The 16,014-nt window shown below is 37.9% G+C and overlaps 1 long non-coding RNA gene across 2 annotated transcripts in view; it reads left to right on the top strand.

Moving 5' to 3' along the window:
- LOC129643419 (uncharacterized) overlaps positions 1-16,014 on the top strand; it is a 152,211-nt gene that overhangs the window by 104,226 nt on the left and 31,971 nt on the right. Inside the window, exon 4 of one of the 2 annotated variants that reach the window (XR_008710300.1) lies at positions 8,517-8,608. The exons of the other annotated variant lie outside the window; for it this stretch is intronic. This is a non-coding gene — a long non-coding RNA (uncharacterized LOC129643419). The remainder of the gene's footprint in view (positions 1-8,516; positions 8,609-16,014) is intronic. 2 annotated transcript variants of the gene reach the window in all.

Genomic DNA, 16,014 nt, shown 5'->3' with positions numbered 1-16,014 from the left:
ATACTTCCTTGCTACTTTCTCCTTCTTCCCAGATCCCATCTTGACATAGTTCCTGTCTTATGTAAACTCCATGGGTAAGCGTTGGTGAGTTGTTAATTTGGTAAACAAGGCCTGCAATCTGTGGAGCAACAAGAACAGCTGGTGCTGCTGCTGTTCAGTTTTTCTTGGCAGATGGATGTAGAGGGAATTACGAATGGGGAAATTTGCCTCAGCCTTGGCTGCTATTTTGTATAGCAATATAACATTGCCAGCTCTCTCTCTGTCCTATGCCACCACTCCTGCACCACAGCCTGATACTTTAATGTGTTCCCCTAACTTCATGGTCCAGGTCTTCCTGGGTAGCCTTTGTTATATGCTTCATGCCCAATATACCTTTTTGACCACAACAAGAGGCATTTTCAGTTTTACTTAAGCAGTTTTAAGTGTACATTAAGGAAATGTTATTCCACATCCCCAGTAATTTGAGGTCAAGACCTAACTTTTGTTTGTCCACTTATTTATTAATTTTAAAATAAACTTCAATGAATGTCTTAATTTTCTAGGACTGCTATAACAGAATATCATAGACTGGGTGGCTTAAGCAACAGTTATTTATTTCTTACAGTTTTAGAGACTGAGAAGTCTACAATCAAGGTGCTAGCCTTTTTAGTTCCTGGTGAACAAGTCTTCTTTCTGGCTTGCATATGGCCACATCCTTGGTTTATCCTCACCTGACAGTTCTTCTTATAAGGGGACTAATCCCAACATGGGGCTCCACCGTCATGACCTCATCTAAACCTAATTACTTCCCAAAGGCACCACCTCCTAATACCACCACACAGGAGGTTAGTGCTTCAGCCTAACAGATTTTGGGGGTAGGACACATTCAGTCCGTAACAGTGAGTTATAACCTATGAAATTACGGATTTTAAGTATACAAACAACATGGATTGAATCAGCCGCACAATCAGAACATTTTTTATCACCTCCAGAGTTTTTTTTTTTTTTTGCGTAAGTTAATTCCCCTTCCCTATTCCCAGCTGGCCTCTGGCAACCACTTTCTTTAGCTCTACTTTGCCTTTTTAAAACTGTCATTTAAGTAGAATCATGTAAGTGTGTAGGTGGGCTTCCCAGATGGCAAAGAACCCACCTGCCAGTGCAGGAGATGCAAAAGATGTGGGTTTGATCCCTGGCTTGGGAAGATCCCTTGGAGTATCCACTGCAGTATTCTTGCTTGGAAATGGGCAGAGGAGGCTGGCAGGCTATATCCATGGGGCTGCAAAGAGTCAGACACAACTGAGTGGCAGAGCAGTGTGTAGGTTTATAGTCTTAAAGTTCAGCTCTTTCATCTAACTTGATGATTTAAAACTCACCCATTCTCTTGTATATATCATTAGTTTGTTCCTTGGCACCCACAGAACTTAATAGTTTATGGGACAGAAGTATCACACAGAAGTATATAGATACTATGATTTAAACGGAATTGGTCAGTTACATTTTATGTATTTTTATACAATGGGCTTTGAATCAATGGAGTAGTATTTTGTCATATTACTAGTTCATTCATTTTTATTTTGGAGTTTAATTCATCCTGCAGGTGATGGACACCTAGGTTGTTTTAAGTTTTTACCTATGATAAATAAAGCTGCTATAGCTCTTAATGAATAAAGCTCCTCCTGTAACAAGACTTTGTGGGGATGTAAGTTCTCCTTTTCTGAGATAAATGTCTATGAGTAGAATTAGTGGGTTGTATGAGAGTGGGTTTAATTTGATAAGAAACTGTTACTCTGTTTTTCAGGCAGGTTGCATACAATTTGAATTTCCTCTGCAGTATCTGAATTCCAGTTGCTCTATATTCTCACCAGTACTTATCAGTTAAAAAAAAATATTTTAAACCATTGTAGTGGTTGTGTTGTGGTATGATATTTTGTTATGCATTTTTCTTACTAACTTTTAAAGATTTTTTTCATGTACTTTTTATTTGTATAACATATGTAGTGAATTTTCCATTCAAGTATTTTATCCATGTTTAATTGGGTCACTTGTCTTACTAGTCTGCTGAGTTCTTTGTATTTTCTGTATACCAGTCCTTTATTAGACATGCTTTCAAATATTTTTTCCCAGTGCATGGCTTGCCTTTTCATTATTTTAGCTGTCTTTGAAAAGAAAAAAATACTTTTAATATGTTATCAATATTTTATTTTATAGCTAGTGTCTGTATCCTATCTAATATATCTTTGCTAACCTAAGATCCGGAGAAGGCAATGGCACCCCACTCCAGTACTCTTGCCTGGAAAATCCCATGGATGGAGGAGCCTGGTAGGCTGCAGTCCATGGGGTCGCCAAGAGTCGGACACGACTGAGCGACTTCACTTTCCCTTTTCACTTTCCTGCATTGGAGAAGGAAATGGCAACCCACTCCAGTGTTCTTGCCTGGAGAATCCCAGAGATGGGGGAGCCTGGTGACTGCCATCTATGGGGTCACACGGAGTAGGACACGACTGAAGTGACTTAGCAGCAGCAACCTAAGATCATAGAAATTTTACAGTTTTAGGTATTCATTTAGGTTTGATTAATATTTTATATGATATATATGGTATATATATGATATATATATATATGATATATGGTAAAATGTGTGGTTCATTGTTTGGATTTGGATATTTAATTTTTCCAGCATCATTTGGTGAATGTTAGTCTAAGATGCCTAGAAGCAGAAATCTAAGTATTGATTTGATAGAAAAAGGCATAGAAGAAAATGGTAATAATAGCCAACATTTTATAAATGAAACTGCTTTTGGGGAGGGGTCCTTATATAGTTTTAGTTTAATATGATTACATATCTAAAAAAAGATGAGTTGATGCATTTTACTTGCACAACTTTCCATTTAGGAAAATCACAGATGAGAAGTAAAAGTCCTTTGTTATTGTATATCTCTAAATTATTAGTTCAGAACACATAATCAACATAGTCACTCATTGAGTTTTTCTTATTGATTTCTCCAAATTTTTGAGATAAGAATAATTGTGAATTTAAATGTAGCTTCTATAAACTGTAACTGCATTTTCATTATAGGATTTCACCTAATAATTTTTCACAAGTACTTATCAGAACAAAATTCCTGTTTATTCAAGCAGTGATATAATTGTCAATTCATCTGGAATAGAAATACTTAAAAGTTTTTGTTCAAATAGATCCAATTCTATTATGAAAATTACTTTGGTTGCTCAATTAGGTTGATAGAGAAAATAACGATGAGAGGGTCTGTATTTTCCATAACCATGAATTGGATCCATCTATTTTCATGCTTTGAATTTGTAGCTTGTCATTGGAACAAAAGTCTTTTCACTTTGTTTCAGTTGTAGATTGTTTATATGTTAAGTGGCTCTATTAAGCCTTCTGCCTTTCTGTTGCATGATTTTAACTTGATTTGTCAACATTTTAGAATGGGTAAGCTCTGTGTACACACAACAATAATCAGAAGACCTATTCTTGAACACTGTAGGATGACCTGACCAGATATCATAGCTGAATAGATAAATTTAGTCCTGTTCTTTAAATAAACAAAGGGTGTGACAGACTTGGGGAGTTCATTTAGGTCTTCCTTTATGTGATAGAGATGTAATGCACACTAAATCTATTTTTAATTTTGCCTTATGCAGCCTTAGAGCAAGATTTCACACATGCAAATGAGAGTTTGTAAAAAAGAAAACCTCATGAAAAAATCTGTTTAATTTAAGCAGCATTGGACGTGAGAGCAAATTTTGCATTTTAATGTCATATTAACTAAATAATTACTCTAAACTTATACCAAATTCTTATTTGCATTAAGATCTGTGCTGTAAATGGTTCAAATTTATGCAATACTTAAAACAGTGCCTAGAACACAGTAAATGTTCCACTCATGTTTTCATTGCCATCTTCTGTGAGGGGAGGAGACACACAAATTTATGATTTTGAGTTCCTCAGTGAAAAGATTCCTCAGTGAAAAAAATGCTACATCATACCTGGAATAGTTTGGAGAGTGTCAACATTAATTATTATGGAAATATTAGTCAGTTGCAACTAGTAAAATAAAAATCAAGAGGGCAAACCAAAAATATTTAAATGAAGATACAGAATCTGATCACCGTATAATTTGTACTTAGTAAATGTTTATGCCTAATTCCACAAAGCTCCTCTGTCCATGGGATTTTCAAGGCAAGAGTACTGAAGTGGGTTGCCATTTCCTTCTCCAGGGAACCTTCCCAACCCAGGCATCGAGCCCAGGTCTCTCACATTGTAGACAGATGCTTTACTGTCTGAGCTGCCAGGGAAGTCCATTTAAAAATTAACTGTTTGAAAAAAAATTAACTGCTTGGTTGCTAAAGCAAATTTGTAGACAATACTTATCTCATATCAAATTCTCATTTATGTTTCTTTATTACTTTTTAAGAGACTAGTTGGTATGGTACCCAGAACTGTTTCTATTCTTTTTCCTCCTTTTATGGCATGAGAATTCCTCTTTCCTTCGAGAAACCCATTTTCTGAGGGTTGGGTGGACTGCCTCCATTTGCCCTGTCCTTGTTGGGTACATTAATAAGGAATGGCAAATGGCTCATCAGGGTATCCTATTTTCTCTGGCAACAGTCATATATCCAATATTTGGCATATATATTAAACTTCCTCCACCATACATGCAATTTGAGCCTTTCTCATACTTCATTAGGTGTGCAATGATCACTTGCTATTTCTAGCGAGGTAGAACTTCTGGAATATGATAAGTGGACAGTGTCTTAGATAATAGGGACAGAAATTACTAAAAAAAAATGAAAATGACTGATTACTATGCTTTTCAAGCACAGATAGGGTGAGAATTTTAGACACAGTGGAACATTCTTCCTTGATACATTAACTCTAAGCTTTAATGCTAGGTTTCAGGTCAGTTCAGTCACTCAGTCGTGTCGGACACTTTGCGACCCCATGAACCACAGCATGCCAGGCCTCCCTGTCCACCACTAACTGCTGGAGTTTACCCAAACTCATGTACATTGAGTTGGTGATGCTGTCTATCCATCTTATCTTCTGTTGTCCCCTTCTCCTCCTGCCCTCAATCTTTCCCAGCAACAGGGTGTTTTCCAGTGAGTCAGTTCTTCGCATCAGGTGGCCAAAGTATTGGAGTTTTAGCTTCAACATCAATCCTTCCAATGAATACCCAGGACTGATTGCCTTTAGGGTGGACTGGTTGGATCTCCTTGCAGTCCAAGGGACTCTCAAGAGTCTTCTCCAACACCACAGTTCAAAAGCATCAATTCTTGGGTGCTCAGCTTTCTTCACAGTCCAACTCTCACATCCATACATGACTACTGGAAAAACCATAGCCTTGACTAGACGGACCTTTGTTGGCAAAGTAATGTCTCTGCTTTTTAATATGCTACCTAGGTTGGTCATAACTTTCCTTCCAAGGAATAAGCGTCTTTTAATTTCATGGCTGCAGTCACCATCTGCAGTGATTTTGGAGCCTACAAAAATAAAGTCAGCCGCTATTTCCACTGTTTCCCCATCTATTTGCGATGAAGTGATGGAACCAGATGCCATGATCTTTGTTTTCTGAATGTTGAGCTTTAAGCCAACTTTTTCACTCTCCTCTTTCACTTTCATCAAAGGCTCTTTAGTTCTTCTTCACTTTCTGCCATAAGGGTGGTGTCATCTGCATATCTGAGGTTACTGATATTTCTCCTGGCAATCTTGATTCCGGCTTGTGCTTCCTCCAGCCCCACATTTCTCATGATGTACTCTGCAAAAAAAAAAAAAAAAAAAAAGTTAAAAAAGTTAAATAAGCAGGGTGACAAAAACAGCCTTGATGTACTCCTTTTCCTATTTGGAACCAGTCTATTGTTCCATGTCCAGTTCTCACTGTTGCTTCCTGACCTGCATACAGATTTTTCAAGAGGCAGGTCAGGTGGCCTGGTATTCCCATCTCTTTCAGAATTTTCCACAGTTTCTTGTGATCCACACAGTCGAAGGCTTTGGTATAGTCAAGAAAGCAGAAATAGATGTTTTTCTGGAACTGTCTTTCTTTTTCCATGATCCAGCGGATGTTGGCAATTTGATCTCTGGTTCCTCTGCCTTTTCTAAAACCAGCTTGAACATCTGGAAGTTCATGGTTCATGTATTACTGAAGCCTGACTTGGAGAATTTTGAACATTACTTTACTAGCGTGTGAGATGAGTGCAATTGTGTGGTAGTTTGAGTATTCTTTGGCATTGCCTTTGTTTGGGATTGGAATGAAAACTGACCTTTTCCAGTCCTGTGGCCACTGCTGAGTTTTCCAAATGTGTTGGCATATTGAGTGCAGCGTTTTCACAGCATCATCTTTTAAGGTTTGAAATAGCTCAACTGGAATTCCATCACCTCCACTAGGTTTGTTCATAGTGATGCTTCCTAAGGCCCACTTGACTTCACATTCCAGGATGTCTGGCTCTAGGTGAGTGATCACACCATCGTGATTATCTGGGTCACAAATATCTTTTTTTGTATAGTAGTTCTGTTTATTCTTGCCATCTCCTCTTAATATCTTCTGCTTCTGTTAGGTCCATACCATTTCTGACCTTTATTGAGCCTACCTTTGCATGAAATGTTTCCTTGGTATCTCTAATTTTCTTGAAGAGATCTCTAGTGTTTCCCATTCTATTGTTTTCCTCTATTTCTCTGCATTGATTGCTGAGGAAGGCTTTCTTATCTTTCCTTGCTATTCTTTGGAACTCCGCATTCAGATGCTTATATGTTTCCTTTTCTCCTTTGTTTTTTGCTTGTCTTCTTTTCACAGCTATTGGTAAGGCCTCCTCAGACTGCCATTTTGCTTTTTTGCATTTCTTTTTCTTGGGGGTGGTTTTGATCCCTGTCTCCTGTACAGTGCCCCAAACCTCTGTCCATAGTTCATCCGGCACTCTGTTTGTCAGATCTAGTCCCTTAAATCTATTTCTCACTTCCACTGTATAGGGAAGTGATTTAGGGATTTGATTTAGGTCATACCTGAATGGTCTAGTGGTTTTCCCTACTTTCTTAATTTCAGTCTGAATTTGGCAATAAGGAGTTCATGATCTGAGCCACAGTCAGCTCCCTGTTTTGTTTTTGCTGACTGTATAGAGGTTCTCCATCTTTGGCTGCAAAGAATATAATCGATCTGATTTTGGTATTGGCCTTCTGGTGATGTCCATGTGTAGAGTCTTCTCTTGTTCTGTTGGAAAAGGATGTTTGCTATAACCAATGCGTTCTCTTGACAGAACTCTGTTAGCCTTTGCCCTGCTTCATTCTGTACTCCAAGGCCAGATTTGTCTGTTACTCCAGGTGTTTCTTGACTTCCTAGTTTATGCATTTCCATCCCCTATAATGAAAATGACATCTTTTTTGAGTGTTAGTTCTAAAAGATCTTGTAGTTCTTCATAGTGCCATTCAACTTCTGCTTCTTCAGCATTACTGGTTGGGGCATAGACTTGGATTACTGTGATATTCTGGTCGGGGCATAGACTTGGATTACTGTGATATTGAATGGTTTGCCTTGGAAACGAACAGAGATCTTTCTGTCATTTTTGAGATTGCATCCAGGTACTGCATTTCAAACTCTTTGTTGACTCTGATGGCTACTCTATTTCTTGTAAGGGATTCCTGCCCACAGTAGTAGATATAATGGTCATCTACATTTAATGGTCATTTAAATTCACCCATTCCAGTCCATTTTAGTTTGCTGATTCCTAGAATGTCAGCGTTCACTCTTGTCATCTCCTGTTTGACCATTTCCAGTTTGCCTTGATTCATGGACCTGACATTCCAGGTTCCTGTGCAATATTGTTTTTATAGCATCGGACTTTGCTTCCATCACCAGTCACATCCACAACCGGGTGTTGCTTTTGCTTTGGCTCCATCCCTTCATTCTTTCTGGAGTTGTTTCTCCACTGATCTCTAGTAGCATATTCGGCACCTACCGACCTGGGGAGTTCCTCTTTCAGTATCCTATCTTTTTGCCTTTTCATACTGTTCATGGGATTCTCAAGGCAGGAATACTGAAGTGGTTTGACACTCCCTTCTCCAGTGGACCACATTCTATCAGACCTCTCCACCATGACCCGTCCATCTTAGACAAGGCTGTGGTCCGTGTGATCAGATTGGCTCGTCGTCTGTGATTGTAGTTTCAGTCTGTCTGCCCTTGATCCCTTCTGTCAGTGCCTACCGTCTTACTTGGATTTCTCTTACCTTGGACATGGGGTCTCTCTTCACGGCTGCTCCAGCAAAGCGCAGCCACTGCTCCTTACCTCTGATGTGGGGTAGCTCCTCTCAGCCGCTGCCCCTGCCCTCGGGCCCGGGGTAGCTCCTCTAGGCCGAGCTTGGGCGCTGTCGCAGCCGCCGCGCTTATGCTTTTGGAGGATCGTAAATCTATATGAGACACTGTGCTTATTTATATACTTATTTATATGCCTTTCTTTGAAGGGAGATCCTGGTGATTCTGCAAAGCCTTAGTAATTCAAAAAGAAATCTTTTTCTCTTGTTGTTTCTCTAGAGATTTTGCAGTTGCATCTTCCAACTTGCATATCAGACAACAAGTGATGTTCCTGACAGCAAGTAGAAAACCAAGCTATTAAAAATTTCCTGGTGAGTTTTGTAAATTTTGCTTTACTATACCCCTTATCCTGGTGGCTCAAAAGGTAAAGCGTCTGTCTACAATGTGAGAGACCTGGGTTTGATCCCTGGGTTGGGAAGGTTCCCTGGAGAAGGAAATGGCAACCGACTACAGTACTCTTGCCTTGAAAATCTCATGGACAGAGGAGCTTGGTGCAGGCTACTATCCATGGGTTGCATTGAGTTGGGCATGACTGAGTGACTTCACTTTCACTTTCACCCCTTATCCTGGCTGATCTGCAGTCAGAACGTTTTTCCTTTATTTCATTTGTTGCTGCACTGATTGGTGTGATGTGTTAGTCTTATGATTATAAATCATATTTTTTAATTTTTCAAATTTATAAAAAACAAATTTTCAAATGCTAATGTGGTATTATTGATTTCAGAATTAATAATTGTTAGCATTATATCATCGGAGAAGGCAATGGGACCCCACTCCAGTATTCTTGCCTGGAAAATCCCATGGATGGAGGAGCCTGGTAGGCTGTAGTCCATGGGGTCGCTGAGTCAGACATGACTGAGCGACTTCACTTTCACTTTTCACTTTCATGTATTGGAAAAGGAAATAGCAACCCACTCCAGTATTCTTGCCTGGAGAATCCCAGGGACAGGGGAGCCTGGTGGGCTGCTGTCTATGGGGTCGCACAGAGTCGGACACGACTGAAGCGGCTTAGCAGCAGCAGCAGCAGCATTATATCATAGTTGTTTCATATTCTTTCTATTCTCTTCAAAGAAATTGAGCATTAAATAGTATTTTTCATTTGAATGCTATTATTTTTTTCTCTTTCTAGTGGTTATCACCTTAGCATATTTAAACATGGATAACTATAAGATTGAATGCATTCCCACAAGCCACACAGGTAATTAGTGGCAATGGAGATTCCAGAGCATGGGTCTCTAGAGTATTGATATACTGTTCTATTTATAAGACCATTGATCTAGTTACTGATTGAATTAAAAATGAAATTGTGTTAATAAGTATCATGATTTTATAATCTTTCAGTTAAAATCACATGATACTTTTGTTTTTAGTTCAGATTTAGAAAGTGGCAAGAGATTTTAAAAACCAAAATAAAGTAGATAACCTATAGAATCTGGCTTTAAAACCCATCAGAGATCTGAATACACAAAAAACAGAAAAATAACTAAACTCCAAGAGCAATCTATACTTAGTATGGAGGGAGACTAACATAGCTGCTCTCATCTCTGATGTAATGGCAAGATTAAGAGGAATCTGCAGTATAAAAAAATGTAAATACTAGAATGAAGACAGCATGATAAGAAACTGTTAATTCACCAAACAGATTTAGGAGCTTAGAAACAGCAGGGAAAAGGATAAATGAACTTAAAGACAGGTCAATTGAAAATATTATAAGAATGTTTGTGTCTCTGCCCATCCTCCCTGCAAATTCACATGTTAAAATTCTAATCTCCAGTGTGGTGATAAGGAGATGGGGCTTGTAGTGGGTGATTAAATCATGAAGACAGAGCCTTCATGAATGGGATTAGTGGCCTTGTAAAGGAGCTCTGGAGAGCTCTCTTATCCTTTCTGCCTTTTAAGGCCATAGTGAGATGATGTTTTTCTATGAATTAGGAAGCAGGCTCTCACCAGATACCAAATCTGACTGGTTATTGAGCTTGGACTTTTCAGACTCTAAAACTGTGAAAAATAAATTTCTGTTGTTGATAAGTCATGCTGTATGTGCTGTTCTGTCTTAGCAGCCAGAATATACAGTTGACCCTTGAACAGCATGGGAATTAGGAGTGTTGACCCTCTGTCCAGTCAAAAATCCTAGTATAATTTATAGTTAGCTCCTTGTATGCCCTGTTCCTTCTTATCTGTAGTTCTGCATCACTGGATTCAACCTACCACAGGTCATGTAATACTCTAGTATTTACTGTGGGAAAAAGAAACCCCATGCGTAAGTGCAATCACATATTTCAAATCCATGTTGTTCAGGGGTCAACTGTGCTAAGACATATGTATGTGTTTATGTGTGCATGCTGCTGCTGCTGCTGCTAAGTTGCTTCAGTCATGTCCGACTCTGTGTGACCCCATAGATGGCAGCCCACCAGGCTCTGCCATCCCTGGGATTCTCCAGGCAAGAATACTGGAGTGGGTTGCCATTTCCTTCTCCAATGCACGAAAGTGAAAGTGAAGTCGCCCAGTCGTGTCCAACTCTTAGCGACCCCATGGACTGCAGCCTACCAGGCTCCTCCATCCATGGGATTTTCCAGGCAAGAGTACTGGGTGGGTTGCCATTTCCTTCTCCAATGCATGAAAGTGAAAAGGGAAAGTGAAGTTGCTCAGTCATGTCCGACTCTTCACGACCCCATGGACTGCAGCCTACCAGGCTCCTCCGTCCATGGGATTTTCCAGGCAAGCGTACTGGAGTGGGTTGCCATTGCCTTCTCCTTATGTGTGTATAAACATGTTAATTTATACACACACATGCACACATATATCCCCCTCACCCCAATACGATAGCAAGTATGTTAAGTGCCTAGAAACAACTGGGATGTAGAAAAACTAAGAGGGGCATAACATTCTTTATGTATTAAAAAGACTACATTATAATTAAATGATAGTCCATCAGGGTTCATTTAGACTGTCTTCTGGAAATGGAGGGGCACATTCATAAAAATAGTTCAATGAAATTTTTAAATCCTTGCACATTTTCTAAATCTTTACCAACTCTGTAGTCTTTTGCTTTATTATAATTTTGCATTACTGTTCATTTTGAAAGAAAACAGACTTATTTTAATGACAGAGGATTATTATTACCATTCAGCAGTCAAAAGAAAATAATTGCTGAAAAGATTAAGACTTTGATATGCTCATGTAATAAGTTCAAGGATAGGCAATCCAATGATGATATTTTGTACAGGCTTGTGCTCTTTCTGACTTTGTTCAGCCATCTTTCTTGTGTGTGGATATTTATGGATATCAGTATTTTAGGCAGAAAAAAGAAGAGTCAGGAAAAAGGCAGGTACCCGTTGAAATAATGTCTTTCACTGATGTCCCAACGAAAGGATTTCTATTTCTCTTTAATCAGCACTGTGTCTCATGACCATCTCCATAAAGGACATAGGAAAATGTGAAATATTTGCTTGCAGGGCTTGTTGCCAAATGTAATAAAGTGGAAGATCTTTCAGCAAGGAAAAAAGTTAGGTATCTTGTTAGGCAATTGTTAGTAACTTGAAACTAACAGTCTGTGTCACAGCCAGTTATAGAAATTTTGACTTTTCAGCACAAAAATGGCATTATGAAAATCATAATTCCTTTAATTTTTTTAAATCATAATTTACTACATTAGAAAAATGTAGTGGCACAGTGTGGATTGGTTAAAAAGAAAATAGAAGTGATATCTCTGAATAGATAGCATCACTTCTCAGCATTTTGGCTAAAATCAAGTATGAATAAAGACCGCAGGTATTTTAAATGCAACTAGCAATGGATGGTTTACCTGAAGAGACATAAAAGCAACAAATTATTATCTAGAGAGAAATGGAAAGGATACCATTGAAGTATACAGGATTTGCAGTAAGCTAGTAGTCAGCACTGTAATTTGAATAAAAATGAAGTTCATCTATAAATTTTGAATAATTGTGAAAGAAGCTATCTTGGGAGATGAGTTTTTTGTCACTGAAAGTGATCAAGAGTTGGGTAATGACCAGTTGGGTGGAATTTAAGCCTGGAATATATTGTTAAACTAGATAATTACTGTGATCATTGGGCTCTGTTCCTTGATTACAGAGAAAGAGGACAAATGATGCTAATCAGCCTAGTATGTGATTTGCTTTTTGACCTTTTAAGCAAATTAGTAAAAATATATTTTCTCTTTAAATTACTCAGCAGATAATCTAAGATAATGTAATTAAAATTTAAAAATCATGAGGCAGAATACTTCTAACAACAGAAATATTTGTTAGAACTATCCTTATGAGTTAAGGAGATATACAGTTCTGACTATTTAACTTAGATAAAAATCTATCTCAAGTGACAAGTTAGGGAATTTTTCATATAGTTTAGGAGTTTCAGACAAATAACTTGTTTAGATATGGTTTCATCAGGTCTCTGGTCTACTCTGTGTTTCAGTTGTATCTTCAAATTGGTGTTTCTCAAGGTGGCAGCCTGATGAAACATCCAAAGATCACATCATTAAGAGGGGATTGTTATGTGTCTCCAGAATTCTTTTCATAAATACCTATTTGTGTAATGATTGGTCTAATCTTCCAACTAATCTCAGTGGCCAGAAAATTCATAGAATTTGTCCAAGATGTCCAAAATCATTTGCTGTGTGGATTACTGTGACAAAAGGGGCAGTGAAGAACTTGAGATTATCTCAGTGATTATAGAACACTCAAGATATACTCAGTTCAAACCAACTCTCATAGCTACTTCATGGTGGAGAATTTTGGAATGATTGTTGAGATAACCGCAATGTCCATTCATGCAGTGAAAAACACTCCAAATAGTTTAAAATATATGCAAAAACACATGGTCTCAATTTCAGAGGTTATAAAAGATATTAAAAGTTCATAAATGTACATTGTCAGTTCTAGAAAAGTATAATTTCTAGAACTTATAATTATTGCATTCAAATTTTTAAAATTTTCAGTGATAGAGATCACTAACACATTTATTGTGCATTTGTGAACAAAGGTAGCCAATTTCATTGTATTTTCAAAATAAGTTATGAAACTACCAAAGACTCAGTCTGATTTTTATGCACCTTGGAAAACAGATTCAAATGTCCACTGCTGTCTATGGCCATAGTGGCTTCCAAAGCTACTAGAAAAAAAATGAACTTTTTTTTTTTGACCAAGAATAATCTTTCGATAAGACACTGTTAATCCTTAAAGATTAATTCTTAATCCCTTATTTGGGATTTCTGTCACTGTAGAACATGAGTTTAATTTCAAATGAATGAGTTTAACTGACACACACTTTCAGTACCCTTGGTCTTTTCTGTGTGTCTTGAAGAAATTACCATTGGTTCTTACTCTGTCTTTCTTGAGTCACACACAAATTGCTGCCAAGTGACAAGAAGAGAAATACAGGAACTCAAACATCTTTGTATAGAATATGTTTTGTATATAAATTAGTTTTGGAGAATGAATTATTATACCCTATTCCAGTAACAGCACAGAAAATTTAACTTTCATTATCAGATGGCAGAAAGCCATAAATTGTGTCCTGTGATGATACAGTTATTAGAAGAAATATCAATATTTCATTTCAGTATACATCTGTGTTCGTCTAGTGGTTTGAAGTTTAGAAACATATATAGTTGTATCATTCCATAGTATTATTTTCTCTTTTACCAATAGTTTTAAAAGTTATTCAAATGACTATGTATATATATAATATATATTTCAGATATTACATGTAAAAGTTATGATGGTAGTAGAAAAGACTAGGAAGCTCTAGATTAGATTTTAGCTCTAGCATTTAAGGTGAGGTAAACTTAAATAATCACTTAAGTCATTGTGGAACCTCAGGCTTCTTATGTGGAAAATAGGGCAGTTCTCTGTATGCATAGTGTTGCGGTGGAGAATCAATGAGATTAAATAATAAATCACAGGGTTTATTAGTTTTCAACATCTCAGTTCTACTCTTGACATAACTTAGAGGGTTATTGTAAGAACATAGGAGGAAACTGGGCTTCCCAGGTGACGCTAGAACCTGGTAAAGAGCCTGCCTGCCACTGCAGGAGACATAAGGGATGCATGTTCGATCCCTGGGTCGGGAGGATCCCCTGGACAAGGGCCTGGCAATTCACTCTATTTTTATTAGTAATAATTATTTTTATTAGTAATAATTCTTTACCACTGTTATCTAAATCAGTAGTCTCTATTACAATGAAAGGCGATTTGTTTCTAAAAAGGTAGTTATTTGAACTTCTGTATGGTTTTTGATTTCAGTAGCCTGAAACTGATGAGAAGAAAGTATCCATATTGACTTTTTTTATTTTTAAAATTCCCTCAATTTGGTTTTGAGTACAGATAGCAACATTTGACAAACTCAGAGCAAATATTTATATCATAAACAAAAGAATGAAGAAAAATTAATGAAAAAGATGTACACATCATACACAGAAAGTTAATTTTATTTCTACATAAAAAGGGATAACTATTTCTGAGCTAATGGGGGTGTATTAGGGATGAGTGAGGGAGGAAATGGAATTTAACCACCAGCGTGGTCCTCTATTCCTATCAGCCTTGACCACCACTACCCGGAAGTTACCCAATAGGAAGGATGGAAACTCCTAGATATGAGAATCTGTGGACAGATGTAATATTTACCCTTGACCCTGTCTGGAAGCTCAGGAAAATTCATCATTGTGGAATGTTCTAGCATGGAATCATTGCAGTGGAGAAAAGAAATGTTAGCAGTGTATGGGTAAATAGAAAAAGTCCAGAGATAAGTCCCCCTCACTATTTAAATTTTCCTACTGAATATAGAAGAGATTTGAAAATGTCCACAATAGAGTCAAGTATGAGATAAAAAGCAGTAAAGAGCTGAAGATGCTATGCTTGCCAAGGAGTTGGCATAGAAAGGGATGAAGAACTTTATGGTCAAGTTTGTGGTTCAGGAAGCCTAGCTGGCTTCTGAAGGGAGAATGTGGGACCTGAGGAGAGAGATGAGCTGATAGGGTGAGACTGCTAGGATTCTCTGGGTGTCATACTGCCATCCCTGCTGGGGAGAATGGAAAAATTAATCAGTAATGGATTCCTGAACGTTACAATGGGATTCAGAACATGCTACCCCCAAATGTGGCATCTTGGCATATGAAATACCATAAACTGAAGGAGTTCTTAAAAGGTGGCAGAAGCAGGAACGTCACTCTGACTCCTCACCCTCTCATCCTTCTTCTCTGAAACAAATTACAAAACTCTCATGTGAACGATACCTCACTATACCAGAAGGGGGAAGATATTCTTGTCACAAGGATTGGGAATTTGGGGTCAAGAAGTCTGTACAAACAATGATTGTTAAACCAACTCTTACCTTCCTAGTTACTTCTTCATTTGCTATCCTTGGCCCAAACCCCTTTGTCTTGTCAGTTCTTCACAAATATATTGTTTTTGTTGTAAAGGTATAAAAGCTTCCTGTCCTTGTCATTTCTTCAGATCTTTATTCTTTTGTGAGCACCCGTGTATATGTAAAAATTCAATATTATATGCCTTTCTCCTTCTTCTCTTTCTTTTTCAGTTTAATTTTCAGACTCATCTGGGGACCCTAGGTTGGGAAGATCCCCTGGAGAAGGGCATGGCAACCCACTCCAGTATTCTTGCCTGGAGAACCCCATGGACAGAGAAGCCTGGTGGGCTACAGTCCATTGGGTTGCAAAGAGTTGGACATGACAGAGTGA

This window comes from Bubalus kerabau, chromosome 2 (assembly GCF_029407905.1).
Source record: "Bubalus kerabau isolate K-KA32 ecotype Philippines breed swamp buffalo chromosome 2, PCC_UOA_SB_1v2, whole genome shotgun sequence".
Taxonomy (NCBI): domain Eukaryota; kingdom Metazoa; phylum Chordata; class Mammalia; order Artiodactyla; family Bovidae; genus Bubalus; species Bubalus kerabau.
This window is presented reverse-complemented; position numbering and strand designations above follow the sequence as displayed.